Source organism: Pinus tabuliformis, chromosome 1_1, assembly GCF_031772625.1.
Source record: "Pinus tabuliformis cultivar Carrire ecotype Pingquan chromosome 1_1, CPIR1, whole genome shotgun sequence".
In the NCBI taxonomy this organism is placed as follows: domain Eukaryota; kingdom Viridiplantae; phylum Streptophyta; class Pinopsida; order Pinales; family Pinaceae; genus Pinus; species Pinus tabuliformis.
Genome location: NC_142297.1, coordinates 629,810,443 through 629,834,027, shown reverse-complemented (window position 1 = coordinate 629,834,027; position 23,585 = coordinate 629,810,443).

Here is a 23,585-nt window from a genome sequence, read left to right as displayed (position 1 = left end):
CCACAGATCCCTTAGATCCTCGTGCATGTGATCCTCCTGCTGGGGAGAGGCCACTTTGGCTTTGAGACACATTACAAGATGATGAGAGATGAGCTCCCGTTCGAAGATCATTTAGAGAAAGGAAGAAGCCATGCAGGTACCAGGGATATGTTGTAGCCATGAGCACTATGATTGAAGTCGAACCTCCCACATTCGAAGAAGTCGTGAAGGAACAAGTTTGGAAAGATGTTATAGCCGAAGAATACGAATCACTCATGAAGAATGACGTATGGGATGTTGTGTCGAGACCAAAGGGGAAATCTGTGTTGACTTCAGAGTGGCTATTCAAGATCAAGCATGGATTTGATTGTAGCATTAAGAAATACAAGGCAAGGTTCATGGCTCGAGGATTGTCCCAGAAATAGGGAGATGATTATGATGATATATTTGCATGGATGGACTCTTCATCAGATGGACGTGAAGACTGCATTCCTCCATGGCATGTTACAAGAAGAAGTGTATGTTGAGAAACCATAGGGATTTGAAGTAGAGGATCTAAAGACACATGTTTTCAGGTTGAAGAAGGCATTTTATGGTTTGAAGCAAGCCCCCAGAGCATGGTACGTATGCCTACATAGACAATTATTTGGTGAAGTTGGGATTCAGAAGAAGCAATGTCGATCCCAACCTCTACTTCAAGGTAGTCCAAGGTATGTCGTTAATTTTGGTTTTATATGTTGATGATCTATTCTTGACAGGAAGTGAGCCCTTGATGATCGAGTGTAAGAGGGATCTAGCCTCTAAATTCAAGATGAAGGACCTTGGACTCATGCACTACTTTCTAGGCCTTGAGGTGTGGCAAAGGCCCAGTGAGATTTTCCTTTCACAAGGAAAATATATTGTGAAGCTGCTAGAAAGATTTGGAATAATAGAATGCAAGTCACTACCCACACCGATGGAAATGTATTTCAATAAGTTATATAGAGAAGCTGCAGGACCCGATTTGGCGAATCCATACGAGTATAGATAGTTGATAGGGGGCTCTGATGTTCGTAGTGAACAACCTTCTGGACATATGCTATGCAGTGAATATGTTGATTTAATTCATGACTGAACCTCTTCATGCACATTGGATTGCTGCCAAACATATTTTGAGATATTTGCATGGGACAACACACTTGGTTTGAGATATTCTACCTGAGATGTTCAACTTCATGGATACATCGATGCTGAATGGGAGGGGAACATTGTCGATAGGAAGAGTATGCTTGGATGGTTCTTTAGCCTTGGATCTGCCATGATATCTTGAATGAGCAGGAAACAGAAGTCCGTAGCATTGAGTACCGCCAAAGAAGAGTATATTGTCGCTAACATGGCTAGCTGCGAAGTATTTTGGTTGAAGAATATCTTTGGAGAGCTATTGAATAGGTCCTATCATCCACCACTTTGTGGGTGATATCCCTAAGTGAAATTTTTTCTCCAAGATGGTCCTCAGCTGGTAGGTAGCAGCCCCTTGTAGCCACCGACTAGCTTGTTGTGCCATTTCTCTGCCACCTGAGCCAACCATGTGGTCCGTCATGCTGAATGGGAGGGGAACATTATCGATAGGAAGAGTATGCTTGGATGGTTCTTTAGCCTTGGATCTGCCATGATATCTTGAATGAGCAGGAAACAGAAGTCCGTAGCATTGAGTACCGCCAAAGAAGAGTATATTGTCGCTAACATGGCTAGCTGCGAAGTATTTTGGTTGAAGAATCTCTTTGGAGAGCTATTTGAATAGGTTCTATTACCCACCACTTTGTGGGTGATATCCCTAAGTGAAATTTTTTCTCCAAGATGGTCCTCAGCTGGTAGGTAGCAGCCCCTTGTAGCCACCGACTAGCTTGTTGTGCCATTTCTCTGCCACCTGAGCCAACCATGTGGTCCGTCACCTATCTGCCATGATCGTATGTTTGAAGGTGGGATTCACGAACCTAAAGGTATGCCTTGTCATTTGGTAATTGAGTATTGTAGTTTGCTTATCATGGACACTTATGGGCATGGATTAATGGGGGGATTCGGCAGAAATAGTGGGCTAGGTTTGTGCTCTTGTCTCCTAGACTTCTTTTGGATGTTAACCTTGGACCCTAGTCTCGTGGGATCTCTTTTACCAACCCTTGGGACTCAGGGATGGTACTACATGGGAAACCCTGATTTTGGTTGCGTGGTCTTGCTCCCTTATACATATATATTACTTCTCTTCCACTCATAATAACCCCATTCATCATTTCTCCCACCTGGGTCCACATTCCTCCACTGGGTCCACATAGGGTTAGCCTTCCCTTTCCCCTTTCCCACACCTTGGGTCGGGCCTAAAATAATGCCCTAGAGGTTGATGCAGTTGAAAAGAAAAGTAAAAGCATAATTGGCGACATCCAACAGGGAAATGTGGCACAAAATGCAAAAGATGGCCCGGACAAACACATTCAGCACGTGGGTAAAAGCCAATATATGAGCTCTACCCCATCATCATGGCCATCACCTTGGTTCCTACAAGCCCTAGATTAGCCTCCTTTATCATTCAGGAACACATGATTGTCCCAACCCCAGTGGGAAATGAACCGCCATACCTTAAAGGGGGTATCCACTACTATATTTCACACATCATGCTCTTACCCCTTTGAGCCCCGAGCAGTTAATTAAAGAAAAATCATTAAAGGAAAAAGGCATATAAAGAAGGGTGGAAATATCAAGGTCGGGGCACCTCATGTACCACGATTTCTCCCTCCTATACATTATATACCCAAGTGTGGGCTTCCCTTTTACTAGCTACCTTTCTACCCCAACATGTGGCGGCATCGAAGGTTGGGACATCTAAGCTTCTCACAAATAAGGAAAGCTTGCAAATATCAGGCAGTTCGCGATCTTCCAGATATCAAAATTCCTGACAACACCATATGCAGATCATGTCAGTTTGGAAAACAAACCAGAACTAACTTTCCAGAGAAAGAAGGATCAGCCAGCATGCCTCTTGAGCTAGTACATACAGATGTATGTGGACCATTCAGAAAAAGAACACCTAGAGGAGAGGAATACTTGATATTATTTATTGACGATTTCTCCAGGTTTGTTTGGTTAGGACTTATGAAGCACAAAGATGAAGCATTCGAAAAATTCAAATCCTTCAAAGCTTTGGTTGAAAATGAATCAGGTCACAAAATTAAGTGCCTCAGATCCGACAGAGGTGGGGAATTTACTTCAAATGAATTTTTCGATTTCTGTGATGAACATGGGATAAGGAGAGAATTTTCTACAGCTAGAACTCCTCAGCAAAATGGAGTAGTTGAAAGAATGAACAGAACAATCCAACAAATGGCTCGTGCTATGCTTGATGAATCAGGAACTCCTGCAACCTTCTGGGGTGAAGCTGCACATGCGGCGGTTATTATTCTCAACAAGACAAATGTCCGAGTGAACAGCACTCAAACTCCTCATGAGCTCTGGAGTGGTAAAACTCCTTCGGTAAAGCACTTCAAAATCTTTGGGAGCAAATGCTATATCAAGAATACTGAGGAGCAGCTTGGCAAACTTGATCCTAGAGCAGATGAAGGTATTCTTCTTGGCTACTCTCCACATAGCAAAGCATACAAATGCTACAATAAAAGACTTGGCAGAATTGTTGACAGCATTGATGTAGTGGTTGATGAGAAGGGATACATTCCTAGGCAAATACATCGTGAAGACATCGAAGAAGATGAAAGCTACCCTCAAAGACAGAATGATGAAGAAGAAGAACCGCAAGAAGAATCTCAAGAAGAACCTCACGAAGAAGCAGAAGAACGAACAAGAATAGAAGAAAAGACTCCGTCCAGGTATGTTCAGAAGAACCATCCAGAATCTCAGATCATGGGACAGAAAGAAGCAGGTATACAAACTAGAAGAACAGTTGCAGAAGCTTCAAGCTATTTGGCATTACTTTCCTCTACTGAACCACAAAATGTGAAAGATGCATGCAAAGATTAATGTTGGGTGAAAGCAATGGATGAAGAACTTGAGCAAATCGAAAAGAACAACACTTGGGAGCTGGTTCCTAGACCAAAGGATAAGAATGTTATCGGAACAAAATGGGTCTTCAAAAATAAATTGAATGAAAATGGAGAAGTAATTAGAAACAAAGCCAGACTTGTTTGTAAAGGGTATGCGCAGCAAGAAGGAATAGACTTTGAAGAAACTTTTGCTCCTGTTGCAAGAGACAGAGAAAACAGCTCCAATCAGAAAACATCTAAAAGAAAGATGGTCACCAGAAGCAACAGCAGCAGTAAAACAGTTGAAAGCAGAATGTCAGCAATTGCCAAAACTTCAACCACCAGGTGATGGTCTGCTTATACTTCAAACTGATGCTTCTCTAGATTTTTGGGCAGCCGTTCTTTTTGAATTAGCTATCACAGTTGTAACAAAGCCATTTTGCTCTTTTTTCTTCCAATTGTTGTGATGTCAACCTTGTAGGTTATGGAAGGCTAGGGGCAACAACACTTCCATCTTTATAGTTGTGAGTGGTAGGCGTCCTAGTTGCCATAATTTTTATTTCCATTTTTTTTGCTAACCTGAATGTCTTTTCCAATGAATCAAGTTCCCAAAGGAAAAGCTCATGTTGGATACTATCCTTTAAAGCCCCTATGAACACATCAATCCTATGCTCCTCTGGAATATATTTTACCCTTATGTTAAATTTTTGGAAGTCCTTAATGTGCTCCATCATTGAACCCTTTTGTTTGAGATTTATCAATTGCCTAAAAAAGGTGTTGTTTTTTGCATCCTCATAACGTGCTATCATTTATTCCATAAAAATTGTCAAGTGACAATTTGTTTATGAGAGCAAAGTCATCGATACCATAGAAACTCATTTGGTTCCAAATATAAAGTTGCAATATGTACCTTTTGTGTGTTTTGCACATTATGGAGATCGAAAAATTGCCCCATCTATAGTATCCATGTTCCGGGATCCTTACCATCAAACTTCCTCATATCGATTTTTGGAACGTGTGGGTCTTCAATCTAACATTAGAGTGTATGAAATCATGATTAACATTTCTTTTATCCTCATCATGAGTTTCCTTTACTACCCTTTCACCATTAGTAACCATTTCTTGTAGCAACTTATTCAAATTTATCTTCAATTATTCCATCTTAGCGTCCATGCCATTCATCTTAGCTACCATGCCATCCATCTTAACTTGCACGCCATTCATATTAGCTTCCACGCCATTCATCTTGGCTTCAGTGACCTTGTATGAGAGTGAAATTTGTTGTACTTGGTCTTGTAATTTTGATATATCATGTTGCATTTCTTCATCTTCTTCACGAGTCATGCTAGAGCTTTCAGGTTGCTTACTAGGTGTTTCCATTCTAATTTTTCTTCGGGGCACCAATTAATGCTAATAATTCTTCACTATTCCCTTTGAATTCCTTCAAACTAATTTTTCAAACCAATCTTATGCAAAAAAAAATTAAAACTACACATTTTTTTTTTCACTTTGTAAAAGCTTGATATTGAATCTATTGTATCTTTGTAACTGTGGATCTCTAATATCTGAAATCGCGTCCTGTAGTAGCCCTTTGAGTCATTTTTCTAATCCCGCAAGTCTGATCAAGATTGGATTCTCCAATGAAGAGTTATGCCAAATCGCCCACGGTGACCTGATTATAAACAAGTTCAGTAGAGCGAACTTGTACGAAGTGCCATGTGTCATTGTTTTGACCTTAGTACATGAAACTGATATACAGAAAACTACATGTCGTCATCTTTCTGAAACGTTTTACGAAATTTCAATTTGATGCTCAGAACAAAAGTTATGATGATTTTCCCTAGGTCACCTGTTTGAAATGTAATTCAGGAGTTTTCAAAAACCCTAACTTCCTCGGATCATATCTCCGAAAATATAGCGAGACAAGCTCTGAAATTTGGAGTCGAAGTTCAGAATGATTTCGGTTCAAATGGGTTTTTTTTAATTTCTGAAACGTCGCAGAAAAAAATTATAGCGAAAATACCACGATGACCTGTTTGGAGCAGCGAAACCCTAGAATTCAAAGCTCTAATACCAAATGTTATGAAACCAGCTCACAAAAAGATAGAAAAGATACATCAACGCCTTAAAATTCAGCCTCTTCGAAGGGACAACCACCTTTACATTACACAAATGAACACTTCTTGTATGACACAAATGACTAAACCTCCCTTCTATATATAGGAGTCTAAGGGGTCACAATATAATCAAGCCGATATAACAATAATAACATAAGGCACAATAATAATAATAGTGGGTTTCTATGGGGCACACTAATAACAATATGAGGACAATATGGGCACAATAATAACAATAAGGGCTACAATGACAATAGTAATAGGGGACTAGTATTATATAGACTTAATAGAAAATCACCCTCGAAATGCATAAAATTCATCGATTTTCCTCACAAAATTTCCATCTTTGCATCCAATTCCACGGCATCACAGCGTAATGCCACCTTCCTTGTGCACAATATCAAGGTTCCCATGGGATCACAACGTAACACCACCTCCCATGTTCACAATATCAAGGTTATTCGAATTCAAGATTCTGTGATCCATATCACAATGTATGAAGAGTTTTTTGAAAAAAGTCACATTGAAGATTTGGGTCGATGCGTTTCGAACCAACACGTGTGGTTCATCTTGAAGATGAAGCACACTTGTTGGTTTGAAACGCATCGACCCAAATCTTCAATGTGACTTCTTCTGAAAAACTATTTATACAATATCAAGGTTGAACGACTGCTTTTTGGTCAAATTGTCCCTACAATGGAATTCAAATCCACCATCTGATGGGAAATTTGACATTACAAATTTTCGTAAAACAAATCAAACATAAATGTGCCAAATCAACCCTAGAAACTGAACTTTGGAACTTTGAAATATACTATGAACTGCCAGTTACATATTTTCTTTCTTTTCTTCAAAGGAAGAAAATAAATAGAAAGGTCACTAATCCATGTGGAGCTTGTAGGTTTGTAATTATTTTAGAACTTTCATATTGATGTTGACTACGTTCTTATTGTATTTGTTAGTTGCAAGTATCATTAGTAGACAATAATGAATTCAAGAATGTGGTTCAAGATGAAATGGTTAAAAGGGATGGAAACGATGTGAGAAGAAAACCACGATAAATGCTTACATAGTGGTCCAGAAATTTGCATTCAATATTGAATGATTCTAAATGGATCAAGTAGGCATTGATTGAATTTAAAGGCGAGTGAAAGAGGTTGATGAATGGAATATGGTTATATTACAAACCTAATAAATGAGAAATATTGCAGGTTGTTATATGCAATAGTTCTTCTATATTTGCTCTAACAGACAATATTGTGGGTTGTTGTAAATTATATAGAGTGGTTCTGCTATTTTTATTTGGATGTTTTCTTTTGAATTGACATTCACTTCTATGGAAGTAGAGAAAATGATCAATTTTTCAAAAGGACAAATTCCAGATATAAGTTCTCTAGCACTTGTCAGAAAACTTCCAATGTAGCGATCGTAATTTTTTCTCCAAAAATGAAACTCCTGGAACTTCTTGGCTACATAACCCCTATGCGAACATTGTATGGTCCCATTGATCTTTCTTTCTCATTTCATTTCATTTTTGTTGTGTAGGGTTTGATTTGCTAACCTATTGCTAATTAACTGCAAATATTTGATATGCCATCGTGATGCTGATCAACTGCAAATATTTGAAGTGCCAACCTACTAATTAACTGGAAATTCTACTAGATCATGGCAATGCAAAGATTCGAAGTGCCAACCTACTAATTAACTGGAAACTCTCCTAGATCATGGCAATGCAAAGATTCGAAGTGCCAACCTGCTAATTTAACTGGAAATTCTACTAGATCATATTGCTTCTTGTGACAAATTCCTTATTTTCTAGTTCATTTTGATGAAATTGATGTGTTGTTGAAATGCTTCTTCGGTGTGAAACAAGGTGGTGGAAAAACCCTAAAGAAGCTTGGGAAGCACTGGTGTGTACATTTTGCACATCTGGGGCAATGGAAAATGAAAAACATTTCATTTAGAATGTGATGCATTCAAAGACATTGGAGAAAGTTATGGGAAGAAAATGAACTGGAAAATAAGGAATTTGTCACAAGAAGCATTTCTATGGAGGGCAAAGGTGGAAAAACCCTAAAGAAGTTTGGGAAGCACTGGTGTGTGTACATTTTGCACATCCGGGGGAATGGGAAATGAAAAACATTTCATTTAGAATGTGATGCATTCAAAGACATCAGAGAAAGTTATGGGAAGAAAATGAACTGGAAAATAAGGAATTTGTCACAAGAAGCATTTCTATGGAGGGCAAAGGTTCATATTGCTCAATTAAGAACCAACTCACATCAATTTCAACAACAACTTCGGTGTGAAACAAGGTGGTGGAAAAACCCTAAAGAAGCTCACATCAATTTCAACAACAACTTCGGTGTGAAACAAGGTGGTGGAAAAACCCTAAAGAAGCTTGGGAAGCACTAGTGTGTGTACATTTTGCACATCTGGGGCAATGGAAAATGAAAAACATTTCATTTAGAATGTGATGCATTCAAAGACATCACAGAAAGTTATGGGAATATGCTAGCATCGATTTCTTGGCATTGTAAGGGATTGTTGGAAAGTTGGGTCAACTCCTCATCAATTTGAACAAGAAAAAGATTGACAAAAAACAGGGAACTAATGATACCATAAACTATTACTATACTATTTTTAATCTCATGAACGTTAAAATATCATTTCATTTCATATTTAATTGAGAATTAAAACATAGGGAATTTGTCACAGTTGCAAATAAAAAATTGCAACTTGTGCTCATCTAAATGTAAAAAGAGAAAAGACATAGGAAATTTCATAATATTTATTCATTGAATTTTCTTTGCCATACAGGTTAGACAACCACCATCATGATGATACCATACCATGGAAATTTCATAAAATTTATTCATTGGATTTTCTTCGGCATATAGGTTAGCATATTGAAAGCTTAACTACTATTTAAATAGAATTTAGTATATAATAAATAATTTAGGGTGATTTTTAATTAAATATAGATTAAATATTAATTGTATTTTTTATATAATTAATAGTTTTTATTGAAATTTTGAAATAATTGAAGTAGAATTTTGTGTTTTTTATATATATTTTTAGTTAAATTTATCCCTAATTTGAGAAATATTCATTGAATTTTTAGTTTCAATTGTAAATTTTATATAATTTTAATATTCATTGAATTTTTAGTTTCAATAGTAAATTTTATATAATTTTAATGTATTAGAAGTTTATTTCCCAAATTAAATTATACAAATTTTAAACAACATGAATTTTATATAATTTTAATGTATTAGAAATTTACTTCACAAATTAAATTATACAAATTTTAAACAACAAAAAAATATAATTTCACCAACATGATTTGATCCAATTTTTATAAAAAAAATAATCTAAAACATATAATAATTATAAAAAATCTAAAACATAATTCAATTATAACAAATTTCAATAATCAAAATAATATATACATTTGCAAGTAAAAACCAGATAAACACTACATAATAACAATGTGAAAAAAAAAACCATATGGCTCTGGTTAACAACATCCGCATTCCTTTTTCAATATTAGCCTCGAAGTCAATCAAATTACCTATTAAACTGGGTATTTGGAAACACGAAAATAACAAAGGGCGAATCAAGTAAAAGTCTTAAAGCTTGCCTTAGCTCCCTGTCACAATTACGTTTTCGAATCTGAGTTCATAGATGGGGGGAAACCCATTTTTGGCATAATGTCGGACAGACTCCTTCCACCCGCGAACCGTCACTTTCTTCTTACCGTCATATGATTTCAATGAACCTGAACGGTTCCTTGCTACGCAGTCAATGAATGTGCACAGCTTCATAAACTCCTCCCTATTCTTACAATCCACGATCGTAAATGCTACATCCTCGAGGTACTCCACACCCACAGCGCATTTATTAGAACGTTCAATATACTCACACGAGATATCAATGGGGTCACAATGAAAGATCGATTCTGTTTCTCCTTCTTCGACGTTTAATCAAGGCACCGCCGTTGCATTTTCCTTATCTGCTTTTGCGCCTCCAGCTATTGGTGCGCATATATCCCCCCGGCAGTACTTAATTGTAGATCATTGCACGGCTTGAAATTTTCTATCCACTTACCTAATGAATACACCTGCCTCCTCGTTGAGTAACTCAGTTTGTCACACACCGCATGCATCGAGCTACAGAACACCCGATTGATGTTGCTATAAAGCCATACCCTCAGAATTGTGATGAACTCCAATATTGCCGAGGCTAAGCTCAGCAATGTGGGAATCAACCAAACGACTTTCTTGGTTTGCAGGAACAACCCAACGAAATTTAAAAGCTTGAGTACTTTCTCCTCCGAGAGTGACAAATTGACTGGGAGAAACCTTTTAGTGTCTGACTGCATGATAGTAAAGTTTTCTAATATAATACAATCCAGCACTTCTGAAAACTCCATGACACCCCCTGTGACCACTAATTCCCAAAACTCCTTATAACCTTTCAAATACACATATTCTCTATTGAAGAAGTTTTGGACTTCTATCATGACCAGCAAATTCTGCCATATTGAATCAGTAATGTAGTAGGCCATTTTGCCATTGATGAACAACTTATCTCTGTTCCTCCTCTCTAACCGGAAATTCTCGCCCAAGTAGGACAAATCGATAATCTCAGGACTCTCACCACTTGGGGGATCGATTATCAGGGTAGCCAACTCATCATGTGACCCTAAATCCTTTACCGGTACAAGGCAGCCCACTTGCTTCAACAACCCGCCCGGAAAACGCTGTAGTAATACATAATCTGAAGACAGGCCAAAGGGCAGCAGCGAAAGCAACCATTTAAATCCCCCCTTTACAAGCCCCCCCCAGAGGGGTGAGCTTGACAAATTGCCAGAAGCCCAGACATATTTGAAAGACAAGCAAGAAGGTGCTCATAATTTCTTGAGATTTCCCCATGATTGTCAGTCTTCCTCTACAGGAACAATAAACTGCAACCTACTAACTGAGTGTACTCATCTGTTTCCTCATTCCCTGCTTCTTATCCTTCATTGTATCGTAAAGCCATCTATGTCATTAGACTGAGAAAAATATGAAGGCATTTTCTCTTCATTGTAGCAACTTGGATATTCGTGACTGAGCTCAGAAATGTATACATTACGTCCATCTTCTCCTTCCACTGGACGGCAAAGAGTGGGCACGAGTCAGGAAAACTTCTTCTTCAGGATGCCCATCTTGTCGGCACTTTGAATCGATTTATTCCATTATCAGATTTCCAGTCCATTATCTTTTCCGGGCTCTTCACTTTGGATTTTTCTTCTCGGAAGGAAGGAAGGCATTTCATTTTCCGGGCTCTTCCTTTGGATTATTCTTCTTTTTCTCCGCGCATTCCTTCGTTGTCCCAACAATCACGCATTTTCCTTTTTGGGCAAATCTCCTTTCATTCACACGCCTTTCGTAGTTTACTTACGGTAGCTTTTATTATTCCCTGCTGCACCATGGTAATAAAATAACGCATTAATGCTTGATTGTGACATTAAATCTAATTGGATTAAAAATTAAAAAATTAAATCGAAGTTGATTAAAAATTAATAATATGTTTTCTAATGTAAAAATTAATATTAAGTTTTCTAATGTAAAAATTGGAAAATAATTTTTAGTTCTTTTTCTCGACTTAAACTAAAATTTATATTTTTTTCCAAAATTTTAATTACTTCTCAAATTTTTAATTATATTAAAAATTAAATCTAAGTTGATTAAAAATTAATAATAAGTTTTCTAATCTAAAAATTAGAAAATAATTTAAGTTTTTTTTACTTAAACTAAAATTTTTAATTTATTTTTTCTCAATTTTAATAACCTCTCAAATTTATTTTTTTTCTCAATTTTAATTACCTCTAAAATTTATTTTTTTTCTCAATTTTAATTACCTCTCACCTTTTTAATTTATTTTTTCTCAATTTTAATTACCAAAATTGAGAAATTTGGCTGAGATTTTATTTTAGCATTATTTTAGTTGTTTTTTTCTCAACTTAAACTAAAAAAAATATTTTTTTCTCAATTTTAATTACCTCTCAAATTTTTAATTAGATTAAAAATTAAATCTAAGTTGATTAAAAATTAATAATAAATTTTCTAATGTAAACATTATTTTTAATTAGATCAAAAATTAAATCTAAGTTAATTAAAAATTAATAATTATAAAAATGATTTTTAATTAGATTAAAAATTAAATCTAAGTTGATTAAAAATTAATAATAAGTTTTCTAATCTAAAAATTAGAAAATAATTTAAGTTTTTTTACTTAAAATAAAAATTTTAATTTATTTTTTCTCAATTTTAATTACCTCTCAAATTTTTAATTTATTTTTTCTCAATTTTAATTACCTCTCAAATTTTTAATTTATTTTTCTCAATTTTAATATTTTTTTTCAATTTTAATTTTCAAATTTTTAATTTATTTTTTCTCAATTTTAATTCTCAAATTTTTAATTTATTTGTTTTCAATTTCAATATTTTTTCCCAATTTTAATTACCAAAATTGAGAAATTTAGCTGAATTTTAATTACCTCTTAAATTTTTAATTTATTTTTTCTCAATTTTAATTCTATTTTTAATTTATTTTTTCTCAATTTTAATATTTTTTCTCAATTTTAATTACCAAAATTGAGAAATTTGGCTGAGATTTTATTTTAGCATCATTATCTTTATGTACTTTGCCATAATTATATTTACCTATTATGTACTTTGCAGCACAGTGAATATTACTTGCAGATTTTATATTTAAGCTTTGAATTGTGATTGTCCTTCTCATCAATCACGGCAAGCCATAAATCCCATGCTATAGGGATTTTAATGCCTTATAGTACGCCCTTTTATGTATGACCGTAGCCATTTCATGCCATGGTTATGGCATCTGCATATCAATGGTTTCGTGCGATGGGTTGGTACGGTATATTGGTTGCCATCACAAACCGCAGGTCGACCTCGGCCAACTGGCAACGTAGCTATCATTTAGAAAGCATTCAATCTCTTCGAATTGAAAAGGCCCTTCGCTAGGTTTTGTAAATGAACCTGAGTTATTTTATTGCTTTAAAAGTAATAAAAATTATTTAGAATATCTTTATTACGATAACCTAAACTTGACCGTAATCAAATATTCTCATATAAATACTCCTGAGAGAAAAATATAGTTTCTTTTCCGCTTGTAAAAAAATTGGTTAATAATAATTTGTTTACATTCTAATCAATTTTTTTTAATATTACATTCGGGCTAAAAAAAATAAATAAAAAAATATTGATTTTTTTAATTAATAATAATGTGTTAAAAGGGATTGTATAAATAAGTTAAAAGACATCATATAAATATAGGTTTGACATGATTCTTTGCCGGTGGAAATATCAAGAAGATATTGATTTTAGAATTTTTTTATTTAGTAATATATATTTATATAATGGAGTTGACAATTTGGTTGGTTTCATAAATATGAGATCTTTTGGTTGGTTTTATAAATATGGGATACATGTGTGATAGCATTATAATTTTTTAGGTAAGTTTTCATGATCTCCCATATGAAACTAAAAATTGATTATATATTTACATTTACTTTATATTTTCATTAATTTATAATAATAAAAAATTCCCAAAAATTTTTATTTATAAAATTTAACCTTATAAAAAAATTATACCTATTTTGAAACAAATATTTAATAAATTTATATTCATATTTCTGAGTTACTAATATATAAGGTTGGTTTTTTTTCGTACTAAAAAACGATACTGTATAGTATTTTGATTTACATATAAATAATGTCCATAAATATTATAAAATGAATGAAAATGTTAATATGAACATGAAATTTTAAGTTTAGGGTAATATTGCAATTTGCATAAAATAATTAAAACAATTTTTTAAAATATTAAATAAAGTATCAAAATTAAAAAGAAAAAACTGTGATTATTATAAAAGAAAAATAAATAAAAATTTAAAAATATGGTAGGTAATTATTGTAAAATTATAATTGGAATAAAATATTATAATTGGTAATATTGTGGAGTTTTGTTTTCTATTTTTAGATTACATTTAATGTTGTAAGTTTATTTTTAATAATTTTATTTATGTCTATAAGTATATTAATATTGAAAAAAAAGTTGTTAGATATAAGTGTATTTATATTGAATAAGGGCGTGAGATTTTTTTTTTATATATATATAAATATTAAGTGTATATTTAAGATTTAATTAAAAATAATTATCTTTATCCTTACAATTTAATGAAAGTATCTCGTTAACTTTATTAAATTACTTGTGTTTTATAAATTAGGATCTCTAATGATTTACTTATTAAAAGGTTAGTTTTTTTTCCACGTAGTTGATTAACGTCCAATCCTAAGATTTTGGTCCTTGCCAACCTTATTTCCACAACTTTTTTCTTTGGTTGCATTAATATCTTAAGCGGATTGGAATTCATCTATCATTTAATTTATATGACTAAGCTAATTAATATAAAATATCAATATTTAGATAAAAATGAAATAATTTATTTTTATTTTTCTTCTAAAATTTGATGATCATTTCTCTCTCTATGTATATCTAATTGTTATCGTAATTTATACAATAAATTCATTTTTTAAATCAATTTAAATTATTATTTTAAAATTTTATTAAGAAATAAATACAATTTAAATTTTATAAATATCATAATTAAAATATATATAAAATTGAATGCATAAATTTTAAGACTAAAATTAAGAATATAATAAATATGATAAAATTTAATAATATATTAAATGCATATTTTAAAAGAAATGAGAAATTAAGAATATAATAAATATGATAAAATTTAATAATATATTAAATGCATATTTTAAAAGAAATGAGAATGATAATCACCAAATATGATTTGAGATTTTAACAATATTACTCTTATAATAAAAATAAAAAAATCTTATTTAATAATTTAATTTGAAATATGGTTTGTTCATTATAAAATTAGTGTATGCACTAATAGTGATGTATACATGTGGCAATTGTAATTTTTTCATTTCATAAACTTCAAAATCCTAGTATTTTTTAAACCATCACCTCCAAACTTCAAACTTAATAATGCTACAAACAAAACCAACCAACCCACCTTGCTCTTTTTTCACTATCTTTCAAAAACCAAAAAAAAAAAGAATTATACCAAATTAACTTTTTTTTACAAAATGCTTAATATAAACTCAATATCCCTTTTCCCAAAACACTTCTAAAATAAATAAATTATTGTAATATTGTGTTTAATAGCATACCGTAATATAAAGTTTTGAAAATTTAAAAATAATTGAGTTTCATTGTGATGCAACCAGTAGATTCATTTACCCATAAATGATTAAATAATCAAATATTTTGAGATGCAAATGATTTTTAAATGAAAAATTTGAGGAAAGGTTTGCACTTATAGAGGTTTGATTTCTCTTGACTATTTGTAAATCTATAGATTTATATTGATAAACTATTTTAACTATAAATTTTTGACATTAAATTATTTATGTTTCATATTCTCTACTTTAAAATGTGAATAAATGCCACATATTTGGAAATAGAAAACATATATCCATAAGGTTATATATATAGGCTAATAAAAAATAAAAATATAAGAAATTTTTTAATTTAAATTTTTTTTTTCTCTATATATAAAATTATGTTTTTAATATGAACATGAAAATATTTTACTTATAATTATCATAAATAAATAAAAGTAAAATAATCAATATGTGATAATGTTTTGGTGAAGCATTTTTATAGGATAAATGAAGAAATGTAAATAACCAAAATAAAATATTTAAATAAACTTAGTATATATTAAAGAAATAAAGTGATACTACAATTATTTTAGGGTATATAAAAATAGATGAACGAAATTATAAATTTCATATTTAAATTAGGATAGAACCATTTTGAATCCAGATTTACCAAGCACATAGAGGAATCAAATCTGTCAAATTGCAAATCTCATTCTAAGTGTAAAACTTGAGTAAAGGTTTACATATGGAGCTTTGATTCCTCTAAGCTCTTGGTAGATCTAGAATTATGATGAATCTATGCTAATATTGAGCAACACAATAGTAAATTTTTAACTTAAAAAAATTATTTTTGTTCACTTGTCTTATATAATATATACCAGTGTTAAGATGAATCTATGCTAGTTTTGACCAACACTCTAATCAAATATTTTAGCTATACGTTTTTTTTTTCCACTTGTTTTATATAATATATAAGTAGTTCACATTAAAATATTTTATTTATGACTCTCAATCTCCACATTAAAATGTCAGTACATATAAAAATCTAGTCGATATGATCTAATCTCTCTCCCCATATATATATATATATATATATATATATATATATATATATATATATATATATATATATATAAACCAAGGATTGAGAGGGATCAAATATCTCAAAATGCAAACATTTTTTAATGTAAAATTCAAGGAAAATTTTGCACCTTTAGATATTTTATTCCTTTGGACTAGTATTGGTAGATCCATAGTTAAATGGATCGAGGTTGGTTTTGGGAAACACACTAAAAAAATTGTTTTAATTATAATATTTTTTATTTTCACTTGTTTTATATAATTTATAAGTAGTTGACATTGAAATATTTTATTTATGATTCATATTCTCCACATTAAAATGTTAATACAAAGAGAAAACATCTATCTTTATAAAATGCTATACATTTTTCTAAAACCCCAAGTTATTATAAATCCAAGGCAATAATATTAAACCCAAGCGATTAATATTATAAACCCAAAGCATATAAACTGAAATATAAATATTATAAACCCTAAAATAAATATGGTTGACCGTGGTTGGCCATGGTTGACCATGGTTCATTTTCATATTCAGAAAATATTTGTCACAATGTGGCATTCAACCATGGTTGACCATTCTTGAGCATGATTGATTTTCAAATCAAGCCAATCTTTGTGACAATGTGACGTTGGGCCATGGTTAATTTTCATATTGAGAAAATCTTAGTCACAATGTGACATTGTGTTGAAAAAGGTGTAACTAGGTTCAGTCTTCATAATGAAATGATCTTTGTAAATGATGAAATAAAAGAAATAAAATTATTTTTGTATGCCTTGTTGCGTGGGTTTCATGAGCAATAGGTTTATTTGTTAGTGGCTCACATTGAGAGCCTTGGGATTTATTATTAAGTCAAAGAGTCAATGTCATGTATGATGAAGCTCTTCCTGAGCTTATGTTTAATGTATACAAGTCTATAGAAATGTCAAGAAGCCCTCCAAATGATAAGCACAATCTTCTTCATCATGTCGGCCTGCAAAATGAATTAAAAAAATCATGTCGGCTCAAATAAAGAGACACAACGGTTCCCTCTCTCATGTCGGCATATATGCAAGGCAAAACACTATATATAGGCGTGAAAAGGATCTACATTATAAGAAGGATAGGAACTCAGATCATTTGAAATCTTGGACAAGTACAGTGGTTTAGAAATATCCGATGAGTACAGTAGTTCAGTGTTGTGGATGAATAAGGATCTTTGTGTTTTTCGGTGATGTCTCGGCCTCCTCATAGTATTAATGAAGTAATGTCTCGACATACTAAGATGTAGTCCCATTTTCCACATATGTGTAATGAAGATCTCTCAGTAATACACTCTTGGCATACCTTTGTCTCAACATACAGTCTCGACATTCTTGTGAAGAGGAGGATCTTAAACTATCACTCTCTATCTCGGCATACGTTTAAGATGCAACTATAATTTGAGCATAGAAGTAATCATAGTTAATACATAGTCATAAGCATGATGAAGATCTTGGTATATATATACATATCTTAGTATAAAGATCTCGGTGTTATGGTGAAAGTCTCAATGGAGGAGCAGCAATGATCTTAGTTGAAGAGTAGCAATGATCTTAATAAAGGTGTTGCGATGGTGCAACTATAATGATATATGCGGTGCAATAATGATGACCTCAGTGAAGAAACAGTGATGATGATGATCTCAGCAGCAACAAAGAAGAGGATTGGTGTCTTGGTCTTGGAGTGGCCTAATAGGTCAAGGGTAATGGTCTTGGTATTCGTCAATTGGAATCTTTATAAGAAAAATTGTGTGTACTGGGTTTTCCTCTTAAAGAGTGAGAGGTTTTGGCCTTGGCAGAAAGCCAACATCTTGTGTCCTTGTCTCTTTTGTTTTGGTAACTATTTGATGAACTAAGAATGCACTCTAATAATAAAAAGTGAAGATAGTGCTAATAAGAAACAGTTAAAAATATCTCACAAATAGTTATCCTGGTGAGAAGAATCATATTAACATAATTTGCCCTAGATTCTTCAACATGGTATCAAAGCTAAGGTGCTGAAGTCAAAGGAAGGGAGGCAAAAAGATATATTCAAGGATCATTTTTCAAGAAGGGCATCAAAGAAAGTTGAAGGGTTTTGTGTTTCAAAACCTACTTCAGGGATTGAAGGATCAGTCTACAACAGCAGTATACAATGGTAAGGGCTTTTGTCTATATAATTAAGGAGAAAGTCTACGACAACAAGACAATTTAGTCCTACAGCAAGGTTGATTTGGATCCTTATCTAAAGTTCTAGGATCAAGTAATCTCAATCAAAAGATGAAGCGTTCAGAACTCGAGTACATATCAACAATTTTGGTGTCTCCCACAGTTTCGGTCTATGTCATACAGTGATCTCAATAATAACATGATGGCATCATAATAGTGACAATCACTACCTCAGATTGAATCATTTGCTATAAAGAATACAGTCTTGACAACTCATATGCATGATACTCGATGGCATATTGAAGTAGACCATCTGCAACATAGCGCTCAGAAATAGGTCCAGGTACTATAAGGTGATCATAGAAAGTAACCTTGATATTCTATGATTCTACATGATGATGAATACTACAAGGTTCACATGTGTGACAACAAGAATTCCTAGATGTCTTTCCGAAAAAAATTATCAGGCTTCCCACAAAAATAGAAATTGATTTCAATATAGAGCTAGTTCCAGGAGCTACCCCAGTGTCAAAATCCCCTTACTGAATGAGTATGCCTGAATTAACAAAGCTTAAGGTGCAGTTACAAGAGTTGCTAGATAAAGGGTACATTTGCCCAAGTGTATCACCTTGGGGAGCCCCAATGTTGTTTATGAGAAAGAAAGATGGGACCTTGCACCTATGTCTCGATTATAGGCAACTAAATAAATTAACTATTAAAAACAAGTACCTGTTTCCAAGAATCGATGATTTATTTGATTAAGTCAAGGGAGCGACTCAATTTTCTAAAATTGATCTATTGTCAAGGTATCATCAAATCAAAATAAAAGTGCGAGTAATCTGCAAGACAACATTTTGAACCCATTATGGTCTTTATGAATTTGTCGTCTTACCGTTCGGGCTTACTAATTCCCCGCAACTTTCATGAGTTAAATGAATAGTATTTTCACCCTTACCTAGATAAATTTGTTTTGATTTTTATTGACGACATTATTATATACTCAAGGAACTTAGAAGAGCATAAGGAGCACCTTTAGATAATGTTGAAAACCTTAAGAGAAAATTAGCATTATGCTAAGTACAACAAATACGACTTTTGTGAGGATCAAATTCAAAATTTTGGGACGGAACAAGTGAGTGAACACAAGCTATTAAGTGACAGATAAAAACAAATAAACATAAGTACCTTATCATTGTAGGATAGCTGCTATGATTTCGAGGAGGGAGGCTCTAAAATGAAGCGAAGGAAAAATTTTGGAAGGTGATTGTAGCTGCTACAATAGGACTTTATAATAGGCTTGCCCAAATCCAGAAAGAAAAATTATTCTATCATGGTAGTGGTGGATAAGTTGAGAGAAAAAACTCATTTTATCCCTATCACATATACTTACAAAATTGTTGAAATTGTAGATATATTTATGAGGGAGATATTTCGGTTGTATGGCATGCCAAAAGTAGTTATTTCTGAACAGGATGTAAAGTTTACTTCTGCATTTTGGAAAGCCCTTTTTACTGGGTTAGGCACTCATATTCAATTCAGTACAACATACCATCCACAAATAGATGGGCAGACCGAACGAGTTAATCAAGCCCTAGAAGATATGCTACGAATGTATGTGATGTAATAACCAACCAAATGGGAGGAATACCTTCAATTTGTTGAATTTTCATACAACAACAATTATCATGAATCTTTGAAAATGAGCCATTATGAAGTGTTGTAGGGAAAAAGGTGCAGAACACCTACAAATTGGAACAATCTTGAAGATAAGTTAATCCTAGGGATTGATATGCTTGTGGAAATGGAACAAACAGTGAAGAAAGTTTGATAGAATCTGAAGGTTGCCCAAGATAGGCAAAAAACATATGTTGATAAAAAAAACACTTATAAAGAGTTTCAGGTAGGAGAGCATGTATACATGCGAATTAAAGCCAAGAAAAGTAGCTTAAGGTTGGGTGGAAGTGCAAAGTTAGGGGATCAATATTTTTGTATATGAAGTGTGGGTGTAAATTTATGAATAATGAGAGTAAAGGTGTGCATTTGTGTACCTTCATCCAGACTCAATTGTATATAAAGAGAGAACTATGATATTTCAAAAATTGTAGGTAAAACAAGTGACTTCAAGTTTTTATCCAATGAATTTCTAGGAGGGATAAAGAATCACACTTGCAATGGGCCCTATCATGGTACTAATGGTACTAGGTATATTAAGTTACAATCATGACTTCAAGGCATGTAACACAAATTATCATTTTGAATGGGCTATATCATGGTACTAGGTGTATCAAGTTACTATTATAAGACAACACAATTGTTATGATTATTAACTCTCTTTTTTCAAGTCTTTTTTTTAATTATTAGACATTGTCATAATTTTGATTTGTTGGAAGTAAAATTATTTAAGCTTGCTATTAGTTCATTTTCTTTACATTAATTTTTTATATAGTTTTGAAAAGTTTATATATATATATATATATATATATATAGTCTTGAGGGTTAATTGGTTGAGTCCTGTTATTAAAGTACCATAGTTATTGAGATGTCACTTGTTCAATTCTTTCAGCATTCTCGAGGTCAGACTCTGTGGTTGAGTCGACAAGAAGTGATCCCTTTAGGTGGATTTGCCTGTTACAAATATTCCATGGACGTAGCAGTTTTATTTGTTACAAATATTCCATGGACGTAGCATTCACCGATCTCCACGGTTCATCAATTCTTTCTTGCCATTGTTTGAAGAGTATATTGATGGGATGTAAATCCTTAAATGACCAAGATAACTTGTAAGAGTAAAAAAACATAAGATAGAAATCATTGAACATGTTTCTTTATGCAAGAATGACATTTTGATATAACTTGAAATTGCATTAGGGTTATTTTTGTTTCCAGCACTATCAACCATGTATTGACATATTTGAAAATGGATATAAGCTCTCATTTCTCCTTGCAAATTGTTTGCTCATTCTTTAAAATGTAGTTGCAACCCTTAATGTTCTTACAAGTTTCTTTGTGGCCTTGATAACTTCCACAGATTTGTGGACTATTTTTTATTGAGGGTAAAGTAAACAACCAAAGTTGAGAGCTAGGGTATCCCACTAGGCATAGAGTAAACAGTGACACAGTGCTATGTTAAGGCACTCCATGGTGTAAGGTCACTGGTTCGAAACTCTGTGGGAAAAAGTCCATACATGCTAAGAGTTGGTGTGGCCCAAGCCACGTGTGATCCCTTAGTAATTTTGATGACTTAGATGCCCCTAGGTTGTGGCTACTCAAGCCATAGATTAGTCATGCAAGTCACAAAAACTAGCAAACAAAAAGTTGAGAGTTAGAGTGTACTAAGATTGTCATTGGCAATGTCAAAGCCAATATGGGAATCAATTTAGGCATCATTGATATGGACATAGCTCATAATGTTGGTGGAAAATTAAATTTCATTTATAAGGAGTTGTTGATGATTTTCAATTATGGGTGAACACTTTCCTAGTTTGAGTTTTCCTTTTTCTCTTGCTCATGTATTTTGGTATCTACCTTTTTTTATTTTACATAATCTTTTTTTTATTTTTATTTTTATTTTTATTATATTGTGGGGTTTAAACATCTTCCATATATGTTTGTAGTAAATTATGAATCAATATTGTCTTTGTTTTATGACATGAGCATTGTTGGATTGTTCATTTCAAAATAAGAGAGAATAGACATTTAAAATGTTCAATCAATTAAAAATTCCTTACCAAAGAACTAGCTTATAGCTATTTTTTTTTTTTCATTTGAGTAACTAGAATGCATGATCGAATTAACTAGAATTCAAACCTTCTAGATCCATCCTTGGTTCCAAGCCCTTATCGCATCATAATATCCTTTGCCCTTATATATTATTATAGGGTCATATTGTTATTGCACAATCAACTTTGTTCAATAAAATTAGGGCATTGTAATTTCTAGCACTCCAAAAATTTATATAGCTTACATTGCATCAAGATCTGTATAAATCTAAACATGAAGTGTGATGTGTAACTCTCAACCTAGCCACTTACCTTTTCATTATGATGCACCCATTGAGGCAATAAGCCGAAATATCCAAAAGAAATAAAATTAGTGAAGTGCTTATTCAAAAAGCCAAAAGTCTTGCTTTTGATACAATTGGACAATCAAAAGTCTTGTTTTGGATGTAATTGGAGAATGGAATTTTACTTTAGTATCTACAACATGTTGGAGGAGGATTTGTTGAGGGTTAAGGAAAAATAATGGAATTTTATTTGGGTATCTATAACATGTATTTTAGTAGCATAGATCTATCTTAAGTACGAATCTAACATGAGCCGAGAGGGGTTAAATTTCTTCAGGTGCAAACTTATTTTAGAATGCAAAAATAATGTGTAGCATTTCATTGTCTAATTGTATTTTTGAATGCTATAGAGATTACATAACTTAAACTTGTATGTCCAAAAAATCTTTGTTGTATTTGAAATATATATATATATATATATATATATATATATATATTAAACTGTAAAATACTAACACCATACCACTTCAAACTTTTTATTTTTAAGTATACTTCAATATTAATTCATATTAAAATATTATTTTCATAATTCACATTGGATATTTTATTATATACAATAGTAAAGTATATTCTTTTAACATTTTTTTTTCGTATACAGATATATATGAAGTTTCAAATACCATTGGTTGTCAAAACTTGGGAACCCAATAACAAAGGTTAAAATTTCATATATATATAATGTTAAAAAAAATATTTTAATGTTGTGTATAATAAATATCTAATGTGACTTACTAATAAAATAGTTTAATATGAATTAATATTCAGGTATACTTAAAAATATATTAATATCTATATTCAGGCTTCTGTGATCCATAATAAATTAAGAAAAGTCTTTCGGTAGAAATCACATAAGAGAAATTTTTAGCACTTTGCTTCACATTGGCTATAAAATGAAGATATTTTGTGAATTTTA